Consider the following 13,536-nt stretch of genomic DNA (forward strand, 5'->3'; position numbering starts at 1 on the left):
AATTCAGACTGTTACAGTCCTGGCTGACATTACAAATGAAAGCCATTGGCTTGGAATGAACACACCAAGCCCCCAACCAATTAACCCTAGAGGCAACTTCTGGATTAAAAAATGATCATGACGACTGGTTATCAATATCAGATTGGCGGGGCTCCGACTGCCGGCACTCCCAGGCACAGCTGTATTAAGAGAATGCAGCACTCGTACAAGCGATGTGTTCTCTGTTTACCTGCTCGTCGTCGACATTGCAGCAGCTAGCAGTGTAATTACAGCTCCTCAGTTCCATTCACTTCAATGGGACGACTCCATAGATTAATGGAGTCTATAATGCTTGTACAGGCATTATTACGACCTCTGCTTTGGTGGTTGTAGGATTTTAGCATGTCCCACACTATTACTGCAAATTAGTGTAAACTATGTGCCTTGTGACTCATTCAGAGAACAGTCACACAGAAATCGAGACTGTTGACAAGTATGCCAATGGCTGGTAGGCTTGAACGAATCAAGCTTCAGATCTTAGATCCGAAGTAAATTTTTTCAAACACTTCAGTGTTAACGCTGTTTCTGTACAGCATTAAAATGTATTGGCTCAGTGAAGCCAAAGTTCGTCTCACCCGAAGTCGCGTGAGACTTTGGTGGATTACTACGGTATTCCTATCTGCGTATTTGAATGCATTTTAAAATAGGAATCTGAAGTGGGCTTTGGTACTGGCTGGTACCTCGGTACCGATGCCAACTTTGGATCCCTGTTTTAAAATGTTTTTAAAGTTGAAAAATCAAATCCCAAAGTTATTCAACAAAGTCAGATGAGACTACGGTGATAACCAAGTTCACCAGATCCCATACATTTTAATGCTGTACGGAGAAAAAGCTCTGTACAGCATTCAAACAAAGTTTTGAGCGAATCGACTTCGGATCTTGGATCCAAAGGTCGATTTGCTCAACACTAATTGTCTTATGTTTTTTTAAACGGAATCTGTCACCAGCAACCTCTCTATCCAACTGTTAGCATAGACACATAGCTGTGGTTCGCCTGATTTGGGTTTGGATTACATTGCAGCTTGATAATCATAAGGTAACTCGTGTAGGTGTGATATATAGACCACCTGGCCAAGTCAAAGAATTAGATGATCTACTAGTTAAGGAAATAGCTAAAATGACATTGAAGGGGGAAGTTATCATTATGGGAGACTTTAATCTTCCTGACGTAAACTGGAAAACCAAAATAGCTAGTTCTGCCAAGAGTACAGATATTCTAAATTCCCTACTGGGATTATCTCTACAGCAAGTAGTGGAGGAGCCAACCTGGAAGGAGGCCATTTTAGATTTAGTATTCACAAATGGGAATTTGGTATCTGATATTACTGTAGGGGAAAGCTTGGGATCTAGTGATCACCAGTCAGTGTGGTTTACTATAAGTACAGCGACTGAGTCACACCACACAAAAACAAAAGTTTTAGATTTTAGAAAAACAGACTTTTCTAAAATTAGATTAGTGGTATACGAGTCCCTATCAGATTGGAACAGTTTCATTGGAGTCCAGGAGAAATAGGACTACTTAAAAGTGGCACTATTAAAGGCAACAGAAAATTGCATTAGGCTTGTCAGTAAAAGCAAAAAAAGGAAGAGACCACTGTGGTACTCAGCAGAAGTGGGCAAAATCATTAAAAACAAAAATATAGCATTTAGGAATTATAAAAATAAAATAAAAAATGAGGATGAAAGGCAAAATTATTAGATTAGGCAGAGAGAGGCAAAACAAGTTATAAGAGCTTCTAAAGCACAGGCAGAAGAGAAATTAGCTCAGTCAGGGAAAAAAGGCGATAAGGCATTCTTCAGATACATAAATGAAAAAAGGAAACTAAAAACAAGGCATTACCTAATTAAAAACAAAAGAAGGAAGGTATATGGAAGAAGATAAAGAACTAGCTGACTGCCTCAATGAATACTTCTGTTCAGTTTTTACAAAGGAAAATGAAGGAAAAGGACCTCAGTTAGGAAAGAAGACTAATGAATCTTTTGATGCATGTGTCTTTACAGAGGAAGAGGTTCTAAGTCACAGGGGCCTGATGGGATACAGCCAAAGCTATTAAAAGAGCTCAGGAGTGAACTAGCAAAACCATTAACAGATTTATTTAACCAATCACTGGCAACAGGAGTCGTCCCAGAAGATTGGAAATTAGCAAATGTTGTGCCCATTCACAAGAAAGGTAGTAGGGAGGAATCGGGCAACTATAGACCAGTAAGCCTGACATCAACAGTGGGGAAATTAATGGAAACCATACTTAACCCCTTCCCGACCGCAATCTGTATATATACGTGATAGCTGCACATACCTCGTGCAGCTACCACGTATATAAACGTCAAACCAGCTCTTTAATCCAAGCGCTACAAAGCGCTTGGATTAAAGCTTCTGCCCGAGCCCTGCTGCTGTCACAGACAGCATACAGTCTATTAATGCCGGCAAGGGACCAATCAGAGTGGCCCCTTGCCGACAATCGATCCGATTGGTTAGTCTGTGCAGACCAACCAATCGGATCGCGGCAGTGAAAAAAATGCCGGTTTCATGCTCTGATCTGCGCTCTGCAGATCAGAGCATGAAATCAGGTAGGGTCCTCATAATACCCCCCCCCCCATCTGTGCCCCCGATCTGTGGCTGTGCACCCCATCTGTGCCCCTCCAAGCCCCCCCTTGTGTCCGCCTGCAGCTCATCTCCTAGAGGCAGCTGCCCTGATGTGGTCCGCCCCCTCCCCGCCGCATGCATTCATTCTCACCCGCCCCTTTCCAGCGTTGCCCCCGAACCCCCCCTTTCCAGCGCTGCCCCCGATCCCCCTGCTCTATGCTGACACTCTCCTGTAACCCCATAGATGCCGCAGTTTCAGCATCCATGGGGTTAATAGAGGGAGGGAGCTCCCTCTCTCAACCATCGGGGCTGCAGCGCTGTGATTGCAGCACCCAATGGTTGCCATGGCAACCGGACGCTTTGCAAAAGCGTCCGCTGTTGCCACCTACAGGGCATTACAGGGCATCTAATAGTATTATACTTTGCAATGCAAGAGCATTGCAAAGTATAGTACAGCCATCAGCCCCACTGGATCTTCATGATCCAAGAGGGACTTGATAAAAAAAGAAATTGCAGAAGGCCTCGATGGTAAGGTGTGTCTTTTTGCGGATGACACAAATATTTGTAACAGGGTTGATGTTCCTGGAGGGATACACCAAATGGAAAAGGATTTAGGAAAACTAGAGGAATGGTCAAAAATCTGGAAACTAAAATTTCATGTTGATAAGTGCAAGATAATGCACCTGGGGCGTAAAAACCCAAGAGCAGAATATAAAATCAGTGATACAGTCCTAACCTCAGTATCTGAGGAAAGGGATTTAGGGGTCAATATTTCAGAAGACTTAAAGGTAGGCAGACAATGTCATAGAGCAGCAGGAAATGCTAGCAGAATGCTTGGGTGTATAGGGAGAGGCATTACCAGTAGAAAGAGGGAGGTGCTCATGCCGCTCTACAGAGCACTAGTGAGGCCTCATTTGGAGCATTGTGCTCAGTACTGGAGACCATATCTCCAGAAGGATATTGATACTTTGGAGAGAGTTCAGAGAAGAGCTACTAAACTGGTACATGGATTGCAGGATAAAACTTACCAGGAAAGATTAAAGGACCTTAACATGTATAGCTTGGAAGAAAGACGAGACAGAGGGGATATGATAGAAACATTTAAATACATAAAGGGAATCAACAAGGTAAAAGAGGAGAGAATATTTAAAAGAAGAAAAACTGCTACAGGAGGACATAGTTTTAAATTAGAGGGGCAAAGGTTTAAAAGTAATATCAGGAAGTATTACTTTACTGAGAGAGTAGTCGATGCATGGAATAGCCTTCCTGCAGAAGTAGTAGCTGCAAATACAGTGAAGGAGTTTAAGCATGCATGAGATAGGCATAAGGCCATCCTTCATATAAGATGGGGCCAAGGGCTATCCATAGTACTCAGTATATTGGGCAGACTAGATGGGCCAAAGGGTTCTTATCTGCCGACACATTCTATGTTTCTATGTTTCTATGATTAAAACATTGTTTCTTTTGTTGCTCTGAGGCACTGTTCCAGAGTTATAATTTTTCTTAATATACATATTAAACCTTTGGTGCAATGAAGGCTTCCTCATTGTTCTTGTTGCACCCAAGCTCCACTCCTTTCTGTGGCCAGCCCCTTGCTCACTGCTTTACCACTACAGGGCCCAGATGGCGACCAAAATGCGACTTAGAATTTACAAATGGTGACAAGACTTTTTAGTCTTGTCGCCATTTGCGACTAGACCCGCCACCGCAGCTCTGCAGTTGAATACAGCGACGGGGCACAGGAGATGATAGTTCTCTGCCCCACCGCCGATGTTCTTCTCAGCAGCGCAGTGGAGAAGGAGTCTCTCCCTCCCCCCTGTGCTGCTGCTGCCGCCGCTGCCAATACGAACAGAGATAGGAGGAGGAGGGGAGGGGCTGTGGCCACTGCGCCACCAATGAAGAAAACTGACCTGTAATACAAATACAGGAGGCGGGTGCCGGAATCAAATAGCCGGCACCCGACCTCTATGACAGGGAGCTTCGATCAGCTGCAGTTGAGTTAACCCTTCAGGTGCGGTACCTGAGGGGTTAACTGCCGCTGATCACAGCTCCCTGTCACAAAGGTCTGGTGCAGGCTATTTGATGCCGGCTATTTGATATAAGAAACATTGGTGGCTCAGTGGGAAGTGCCAATGAGGGTTAAAAAATAATAAAAAAATTAACTCACCTCCTCCAGTTGATCGCGTAGCTGCCGGTCTCCTGTTCTTTCTTCAGGACCTGTGGTGACGTCACTGAGCTCATCACATGGTCCATTACCATGGTGATGGATCATGTGATGTATCATGTGATAAGTACAGTGATGTCACCACAGGTCCTTTGACAGGTCCTGAAGAAAGAACAGGAGACGATCAATTGGAGGAGGTGAGTTAATTATTTTTTAATTTTTTTAACCCTCATTGGCACTGCTATTGGGGGGGGGGGCGCACTGCGCCACCAATGTTTATTATATTGGGGGGGGCGCACTGCGCCACCAATGTTTATTATACTGGGGTGTTGGGGGGGCGCACTGCGCCACCAATGTTCATAATATTGACCTTCTACTATGCATTCTGTATTAAAGAATGCTATTATTTTCCCTTATAACCATGTTATAAGGGAAAATAATACAGTGAATAGACTTTCATCCTAGCAACCATGCGTGAAAATCACACCGCATCCGCACTTGCTTGCGATTTTCACGCAGCCCCATTAACTTCTATGGGGCCTGCGTTGCGTGAAAAACGCACAACATAGAGCATGCTGCGATTTTCACGCAACGCACAAGTGATGTGTGAAAATCACCGCTCATGTGCACAACCCCATAGAAGTGAATGGGTCTGGATTTAGTGTGGGTGCATTCCGGTATTTTGAATGCCAAATCCGGCACTAATACATTCCTATGGGGAAAAATGCTGGATCCGGCATTCAGGCAAATCTTCAGTTTTTTCCGCCGGAGATAAAACCGTAGCATGCTGCGGTTTTATCTTTTGCCTGATCAGTCAAAATGACTGAACTGAAGACATCCTGATGCATCCTGAACGGATTGCTCTCCATTCAGAATGCATGGGGATATGCCTGATCAGTTATTTTCTGGTATTGAGCCCCTAGGACGGAACTCTATGCCGGAAAAGAAAAACGCTAGTGTGAAAGTACCCTAAAATATTAAGTTTAAATCCCCCCTTTCCCAATTTTACATATAAAATATATAAACAATAAATAAATAAACATATTACATAGCGCTGCGTCCGAAAAGTCAAAACTATTAAATTATAAAAAAATATCTCCTATGCGGTGAGCATTCGCCATTTTTTTGTCACCTTGTCACCCCAAAAAATAGGATAGGACTGTTCTATTATGGGCCGAACGTTTCATAAAATGCGAAATGCACGCTGCTTCATTCGGTTTTGATTTGGCGACTAAAAATTTGATTTGGTTCCTAAATTTTTCAGTTCAGGAGCCAATGGCTACTAGGTATTTTTTTTAGTCTGGAGCACTGCACGGTCTGACCCTGTCAATCAAAGCAGCAAGGGAGAGGATAGTCACAGAAAGGTGTGGAGCTTGGGTGCAACAAGACCAATGGTGATGCTCTTATTGCACCCAAGGGCTAATTTGCATATTAAGAAAAAGTATCATAACTTGGGAACAGAGCCTCAAATCAAGAAAATAAAAACAACATTTTAAAGAGACTCTGTCAGCCCGATTTTCGATACTGAGATTTTGGTATCATCATATTAGTCTTCATTATCTCATTAACCACCTCAGCTCCCCTAGCTTAAACCCCCTTAATGACCAGACCACTTTTTACAATTCTGACCTACACTACTTTCACATTTTTTTGCTCGGTCATACAACTTACCACCCAAATGAATTTTACCTCCTTTTCTTCTCACTAATAGAGCTTTCTTTTGGTGGTATTTCATTGCTGCTGACATTTTTACTTTTTTTGATATTAATCGAAATTGACCAAAAAATTTTGCAAAAAAAATGACATTTTTCACTTTCTGTTGTAAAATTTTTCAAATAAAACTACATTTCTATATAAATATTTCTCTCAATTTATTGTTCTACATGTCTTTGATTAAAAAAAAAAAATGCAATAAGTGTATATTTATTCGTTTGCGTAAAAGTCATAGCGTTTACAAACTATGGTGCAAAAATGTGAATTTACGCACTTTGACTTTCTGAGCACCTGTCATGTTTCCTGAGGTTCTACAATGCCCAGACAGTAGAAACACCCCACAAATGACCCAATTTCGGAAAGTAACACCCTAAGGTATTTACTGATGGGCATAGTGAGTTCATGGAAGTTTTTATTTTTTGTCACAAGTTAGCGGAAAATGATTATATTTTTATTTTATTTTTTTTCTTACAAAGTCTCATATTCCACTAACTTGTGACAAAAAATAAAATTTTACATGAACTCACCATACCCCTCACGAAATACCTTGGGGTGTCTTCTTTCCAAAATGGGGTCACTTGTGAAGTAGTTTGGAATCCAAATGCGTAAAAAATGCCCTGTGAAATCGTAAAGATTCTCATTGGAATTTGGGCCCCTTTGCGCACCTAGGCTGCAAAAAAAAGTGTCACACATGTGGTATCGCCGTACTCAGGAGAAGTAGGGCAATGTGTTTTGGGGTGTATTTTTACATATACCCATACTGTGTGAGATAAATATCTCTGTAAAAGACAACTTTTCCAATTTTTTTATACAAAGTTGTCATTTTACATAGATATTTCTCTCACCCAGCATGTGTATATGTAAAAATACACCCCAAAACACATTGCCCTACTTCTCCTGAGTACGGCGATACCACATGTGTGACACTTTTTTGCAGCCTAGGTGGGCAAAGGGGCCCAAATTCCAATGAGAATCTTTACGATTTCACAGGGCATTTTTACGCATTTGGATTCCAAACTACTTCTCACGCTTTAGGGCCCCTAAAATACCAGGGCAGTATAAATACCCCACAAGTGCCCCATTTTGGAAAGAAGACACCCCAAGGTATTCCGTGAGGGGCATGGCGAGTTCCTAGAATATTTTTTTTTTTGGCACAGGTTAGCGGAAAATGATTACTTTTTTTTATTTTTATTTTTTTCTCTTACAAAGTCTCATATTCCACTAACTTGTGACAAAAAATAAAATTTTACATGAACTCGCCATGCCCCTCACAAAATACCTTGGGGTGTCTTCTTTCAAAAATGGGGTCACATGTGGGGTATTTATACTGCCCTGGCATTTTAGGGGCCCTAAAGCGTGAGAAGAAGTCTGGAATATAAATGTCAAAAAAAATTGTACGCATTTGGATTCCGTGAGGGGTATGGTGAGTTCATGTGAGATTTTATTTTTTGTCACAAGTTAGTGGAATATGAGACTTTGCAAGAAAAATAAAAAAATAAAAAAATTTCCGCTAACTTGTGCCCAAAAAAATAAAAATCTTCTATGAACTCGCCATGCCCCTCAAAAGTGATCTTTATAGCGCCGCAGCGATTTTACGGTGTTTCTGCAGTGATCAAAAAAAATACATTACTGTCACTGCGGTGGGGCGGACTGAACGCAAGTGTGCGAACAAGATCAGGCCTGATCGAGCGAACACTGCGTTTTTTGTAGAGCCTATAGAACACGTCCTATTCTTGTCCGCAATTGCGGACAAGAAAAGGCATTTTCTATATAGTTCTGGCAATGTGCGGATCCGCAAAATGCGGAAAGCACATTGCCGGTGTCCATGTTTTGCGGATCCGAGGTGTCCGTGTTTTGCGGATCCGTGGATCCGCAAAACACATACGGACGTCTGAATGGAGCCTTACAGGGGGGTGATCAGGGAGTCTATATGGGGTGATCAGAGGTTAATAAGTAACAGGGGGGGGGTGTAGTGTAGTGTGGTGATTGGTGCTACTTTACAGAGCTGCCTGTGTCCTCTGGTGGTCGATCCAAGCAAAAGGGACCCCCAGAGGACCAGGTAGCAGGTATATCAGACGCTGTTAACGAAACAGCGTCTGATATACCTTTCAGGGGTTAAAAAAAAAAAAAACGCATCTACAGCCTGCCAGCGAATGATCGCCGCTGGCAGGCTGTAGATCAGCTCGTTTACCTTCCGATCCTGTGAACGGGCGCTCCTGTGTGCGCGCGTTCACAGGAAATCTCGCGTCTCGCAAGATGACGCGCCGATGCATCAACGAGGAACAAACCGACCGCCCGCAGGACGCATCCCTGCGTTAGGCGGTCGGGAGGAGGTTAAGGACAATTAGACCACTAGAGGATGTACTGGTATTTCTTCTATGTAGCATCAGGTGTACTATTTGTCTTCTTTGTCCACCCCCTTACATATATAGGTAGTCATATTGCTGTGCTGTATTATCATCTACTAACTACAATAACAATGATTGAACATAGAATGTAAGCCCACCCGAGCAATTAGATACGGGGTCCACATCGGATCACCACTTATTGATCTGTTAATATGTTTACCTTTGAGTTGATCTGAAGGTGAGCAAAGGGTCCGGACTGGCGTGTGAAGACCACTGGTGACTGGCTACTGCTGAGGCACAGTCTGGGTGAGAGATGGAGGATTTGCTGAGACAGGTGAATGCTGGCTCCGGGGCTGTCTGGATGGAGTCACCCTCCCCTGCAGGAGGGATCTCCCAGAGTGGATGTGACGCCACTGCTAGAGGAAGTACGTGCTGAGGTCCTGTGAATGAACTGCAGGGCGGGGGCCCGGCTGGAGCAGTCAGCTGCTGCCTCAGTCAGGCGCGCAGGGTGAGATGTATCCTCCCTGTCAGCCGTTCTTCAGAATACTGGTCTGGGGAGGCTAGTGGACCGGCTGAGAAGTCACTGCCTTCTGTTAACCCTTTATCAGCTAGATTGAATGTGGAGAAGAGCATTGGTGTCTGTGAGGTTTGTTTAAAGCCAGTGGCGTGCCTAGGTTGTTTGGCACCAGCCAGGCCAGGTCCTTTCTCTAGCATCCCCCCCCAATACGTTACAAAAAAAATTGTACCCCCTCACAGTAGTATTGCCCTCATTGTACAAACTTCACAGTAGTTTTTTTTAGAGTAGTTATGCCCTATCTGTGTCCCATTCTCAGTAGTACTGCCCTAATCTGTGCCCCTTCACAGTAATAATCCCCATAGTGCCCCCTTCACAGTAATAATCCCCATTGTGCACCCTTAATAGTAGTAATGCCCATTGTGCTCCTTTCAGAGTAGAAATGCCCATAAGTGTCCTCCACAGATCCCCCATAACAGCGTCCTCCACAGATCCCCCACATAACAGCGTCATCATCCACAGATCCCCCACATAACAGCGTCATCATCCACAGATCCCCCACATAACAGCGTCATCATCCACAGATCCCCCACATAACAGCATCATCATCCACAGATCCCCCACATAACAGCGTCATCATCCACAGATCCCCCACATAACAGCGTCATCATCCACAGATCCCCCACATAACAGCGTCATCATCCACAGATCCCCCATAACAGTGCATCATCCACAGATCCCCCATAACAGTGCATCATCCACAGATCCCCCATAACTATGTCATACCCAGCTGCGTCAGCGGCTCATATGGGAAAATCCAAGCAAATAGACCTCTAGCACAATTCCCTTAAAATATTGCATCGTTATCGCAATTTTTAGGGCCCTAATCGCAATCGCACAAAATTCCCATATCGTGCAGCCCTACTCCATAGTAAAAATATCCATTGTGCCCCCTCCATAGTAGAAATGCCCATTGTGCCCGCTTCACATTAGCAATACCCTCTGTGCCCCCTCCAGAGTAGAAATGCCCATTGTGCCCCCTTCACATTAGCAATACCCTCTGTGCCCCCTTCAGAGTAGAAATGCCCATTGTGCTCCTTCCAGAGTAGAAATGCCCATTGTGCCCCCTTCACATTAGCAATACCCTCTGTGCCCCCTCCAGAGTAAAAATGCTCATTGTTCCCCCTTCACATTAGCAATACCCTCTGTGCCCCCTCCAGAGTAGAAATGCCCATTGTGCCCCTCTGTGTTAAAAAAAAAAAAAAACACAGTAACTACTCACCTTGTCCCGCTCCTGAAGCTCACAGAGCGCTCTCACACACAGGCTGGCAGCGTGATTTGTGCCTGCAAGCTGAATGGTGGAGAAGGGAGAAGTCTCCCTGCTTGCTTCACCATTCTGTGCACCAAGCGCGGGGAGCTGAGCTGTCAGTGAGTGATCAGATCCAGCTCCAGCAATGAACGCTTCCATCCCTGAGAGCCGGCACCTGGGGTGGACCGCCCCCCACCTTGGCTTTCATCTATCTGCTGTTAAAGGGTTTCTGTTACCTGGAGAATGGGTATTAAACTGGCTGACATTTACATGCAGAGATCTCCTCCACAGTATGGAGTGGAGTGATCACTAATGCCATAGATAGGTCAGTATAGGGTCAATCTCGCAGAAGGCAACAAAGAAAATACATCAACCTATATAATTCACCCCTCCAAATTTTAGGGGTCATCTGAAATATTGGGTATTAAGCTGGCTGACATTAGCGATGTGCTAATGTCAGCTGAACATAACTGTATTGGTGCCATCTCACTGCCTGCTGCCGTTTTTGAGAAAAACAAACTTTTATAATATGCTAATTAGCCTCTAGGTGCAGGGGGGGGGGGCGTTGCACCTACTCCTAGATGCTCCGTTTGCCCACATCTTTTCATGCCCTTCTTCTCTTGATTGACAGGGCCAAGGCAGCGTTGCTCTCCTCCCGCCGGCCGTGTTCAGTATTCGGCGCAGGCGCAGTGAGGGAAGAACGTTCTTCTACAGTCGGCTTCCTCACTGTGACGTATTCAGTGCAGGAGCAGTGAGGAAGCCAGCAGCCGTCGAGCGTCCTTCCCTCATTGCGCCGAATACTGAACGGGGAGGCGCAGGCGCAAGATTTTCTTAGTAGACACGGCCCGCAGGAGGAGAGCAGCGCTGCCTTGGCCCTTTCAATCAAGAGAAGAAGGGCGCGAAAAGAGGTGGGCAAACGGAGGCTCTAGGAGTTGGTGCAACGCCCCCCCCCCCCCCGCTCCTAGAAGCTAATTAGCATATTATAAAAGTTTTTCGGCAGGCAGTGAGATGGCACTAATATAGTTATATAGTAATATAGTTATGCACATCGCTAATGTCAGCCAGCTTGATACCCATTTTTCAGGTGACAGAAACCCTTAAAAGAGAAAATTTGGAGGGGTGAATTATATAGGTTGATGTATTTTCGTTGTTGCCTTCTGAGAGATAGGTCAGTATAGGGTCAATCTATGGCATTAGCGATCACTCCACTCCATACTGTGTAGGAGATCTCTGCATGTAAATGCAGCGCTCTTCTTTACTGACAAGCAGGCGCTTGCCCAGAACACAATCGTCTGCTGAATTGTCCTGTCTAAAGGGACCATAACCTCTGTACGCCCTGATGTCCTGGTACTTAAGGACACAGGGCGTACAGGTACGCCCTGTGTAGTTCAGTTCACCGGCGGACGGTGATTGAAACAAGGTGCCTGCTCAAATCATTGAGCAGGCACCTTGGTACAATGCCCAGGGGGGTCCTGTGACCCCCCTGTGTCGGCGATCGCAGCAAACCGCAGGTCAATTCAGACCTGTGGTTTGCTGTGTTTCCGGGTTATTCGGGTCTCTAGTGACCCGATAACCCGGAATAGGACGGTGATCGGTGGTGTGATAATACACCACCAATCACCGTCCTGCGATCCTGAGCGGTGGCGATCACGCCACCTCTCAGGATCGCTTCTGATTGGCTGGGTGGGCGGGCGCAAGTGTTTTATTTTTTTGCATGCGCTGACTGTGGCCGGTACTCTTAGCGTCCGGCCACTGTTAGCGCATCGCCCACCCGTACCGCTGATCAGCGCGTTTGAATCTTTTTATTTATTTTTTACACTTTTTGGGAATTTCTAAATTTTTTGGTTAGTTTTTTTTTTTTTTTTCTGTTAGGTGTAGGGCAAAGTACGCGAACACCCGTGCCCCACACACACGCACACTGAATAAAGTTTTCCACGCACGCACACACACACACACACTTCCCTATGGTCTGCCGGACGTTCTCGGCCGAGGAGGCATACGACCTGCTTGCCTCCGAATCCGAGAGCCCCAGTGAGGACGAGGATGACCCCACTTTCCTCTCGTCATCCGCGTCCTCCTCATCATCTAGCGATGATGATGAGCCCCCAAGGCGGCGGAGACGCCGCCAGGCAGGGCAAGCGGGGCGCCATGCCAGGGACCCTGTGGCCCACACTAGTACGAGCAGCTCTGGGGCTCGTACTAGTTTTCCGGCCCGCCAGATAAGTCCACCTGAGCCCCCTACCGGTGAACTTGCATGGTGTACCCCAGAGGATTTTGAGCCTGTGATTCCTGATTTTGTTGGCCAACCAGGAATCCAGATTCCCACAGTGGGCTTCACTGAATATGACTATTTGAGTCTTTTTTTTTCAGTGACCACTTTGTGAATCTGATGGTGGAGCAAACAAACTTGTACGCCCAACAGTTCATTGCTCAACACCCGGGCTCCTTTTTGGCTAATTCCGGTGGCTGGACTCCGGTCAGTGCAGCCGAGGACGTTTTGGGGCCTCGTGCTGCACATGGGCCTAGTAAAAAAAAAACAGTATCAGGCATTACTGGAGTGGGGACGTCCGCTACCAGACCCCACTTTACAGTACGGCCATGATACGTACCTGGTTTGGGGCCATTCGGAAAAGCGTGCATTATGCAGATAATGCAGCATGTCCCCCTCAAATATATATAAGGACAAGAGGGATGTCCTTGTACTGTCCACAATTCACGATAACGGCATCAACCCTGTCCCTGTGCGAGGTACCGCGGGAACGGTCCTCAAGCCCGATTGTATGGTCGACTACAATCGGTATATGGCAGGAGTTGATCTCTCTGATCAAGTCCTCAAGCCATATAATGCCATGCGCAAAACCCGGG

General features: G+C 45.4%; 1 protein-coding gene across 1 annotated transcript in view; it reads right to left on the bottom strand.

The window, feature by feature from the left end:
• The window catches only part of MPND (MPN domain containing), a 253,005-nt gene extending 243,807 nt beyond the window's left edge, over positions 1 to 9,198 (bottom strand). The window contains exon 1 of the mRNA XM_040417738.1: positions 9,069 to 9,198. The gene's annotated coding sequence lies outside the window, so the exon portion shown is untranslated. The remainder of the gene's footprint in view (positions 1 to 9,068) is intronic.
• Between the last annotated feature and the right edge of the window lie 4,338 nt (positions 9,199 to 13,536).

This window comes from Bufo bufo, chromosome 2, assembly GCF_905171765.1.
Source record: "Bufo bufo chromosome 2, aBufBuf1.1, whole genome shotgun sequence".
NCBI lineage: Eukaryota > Metazoa > Chordata > Amphibia > Anura > Bufonidae > Bufo > Bufo bufo.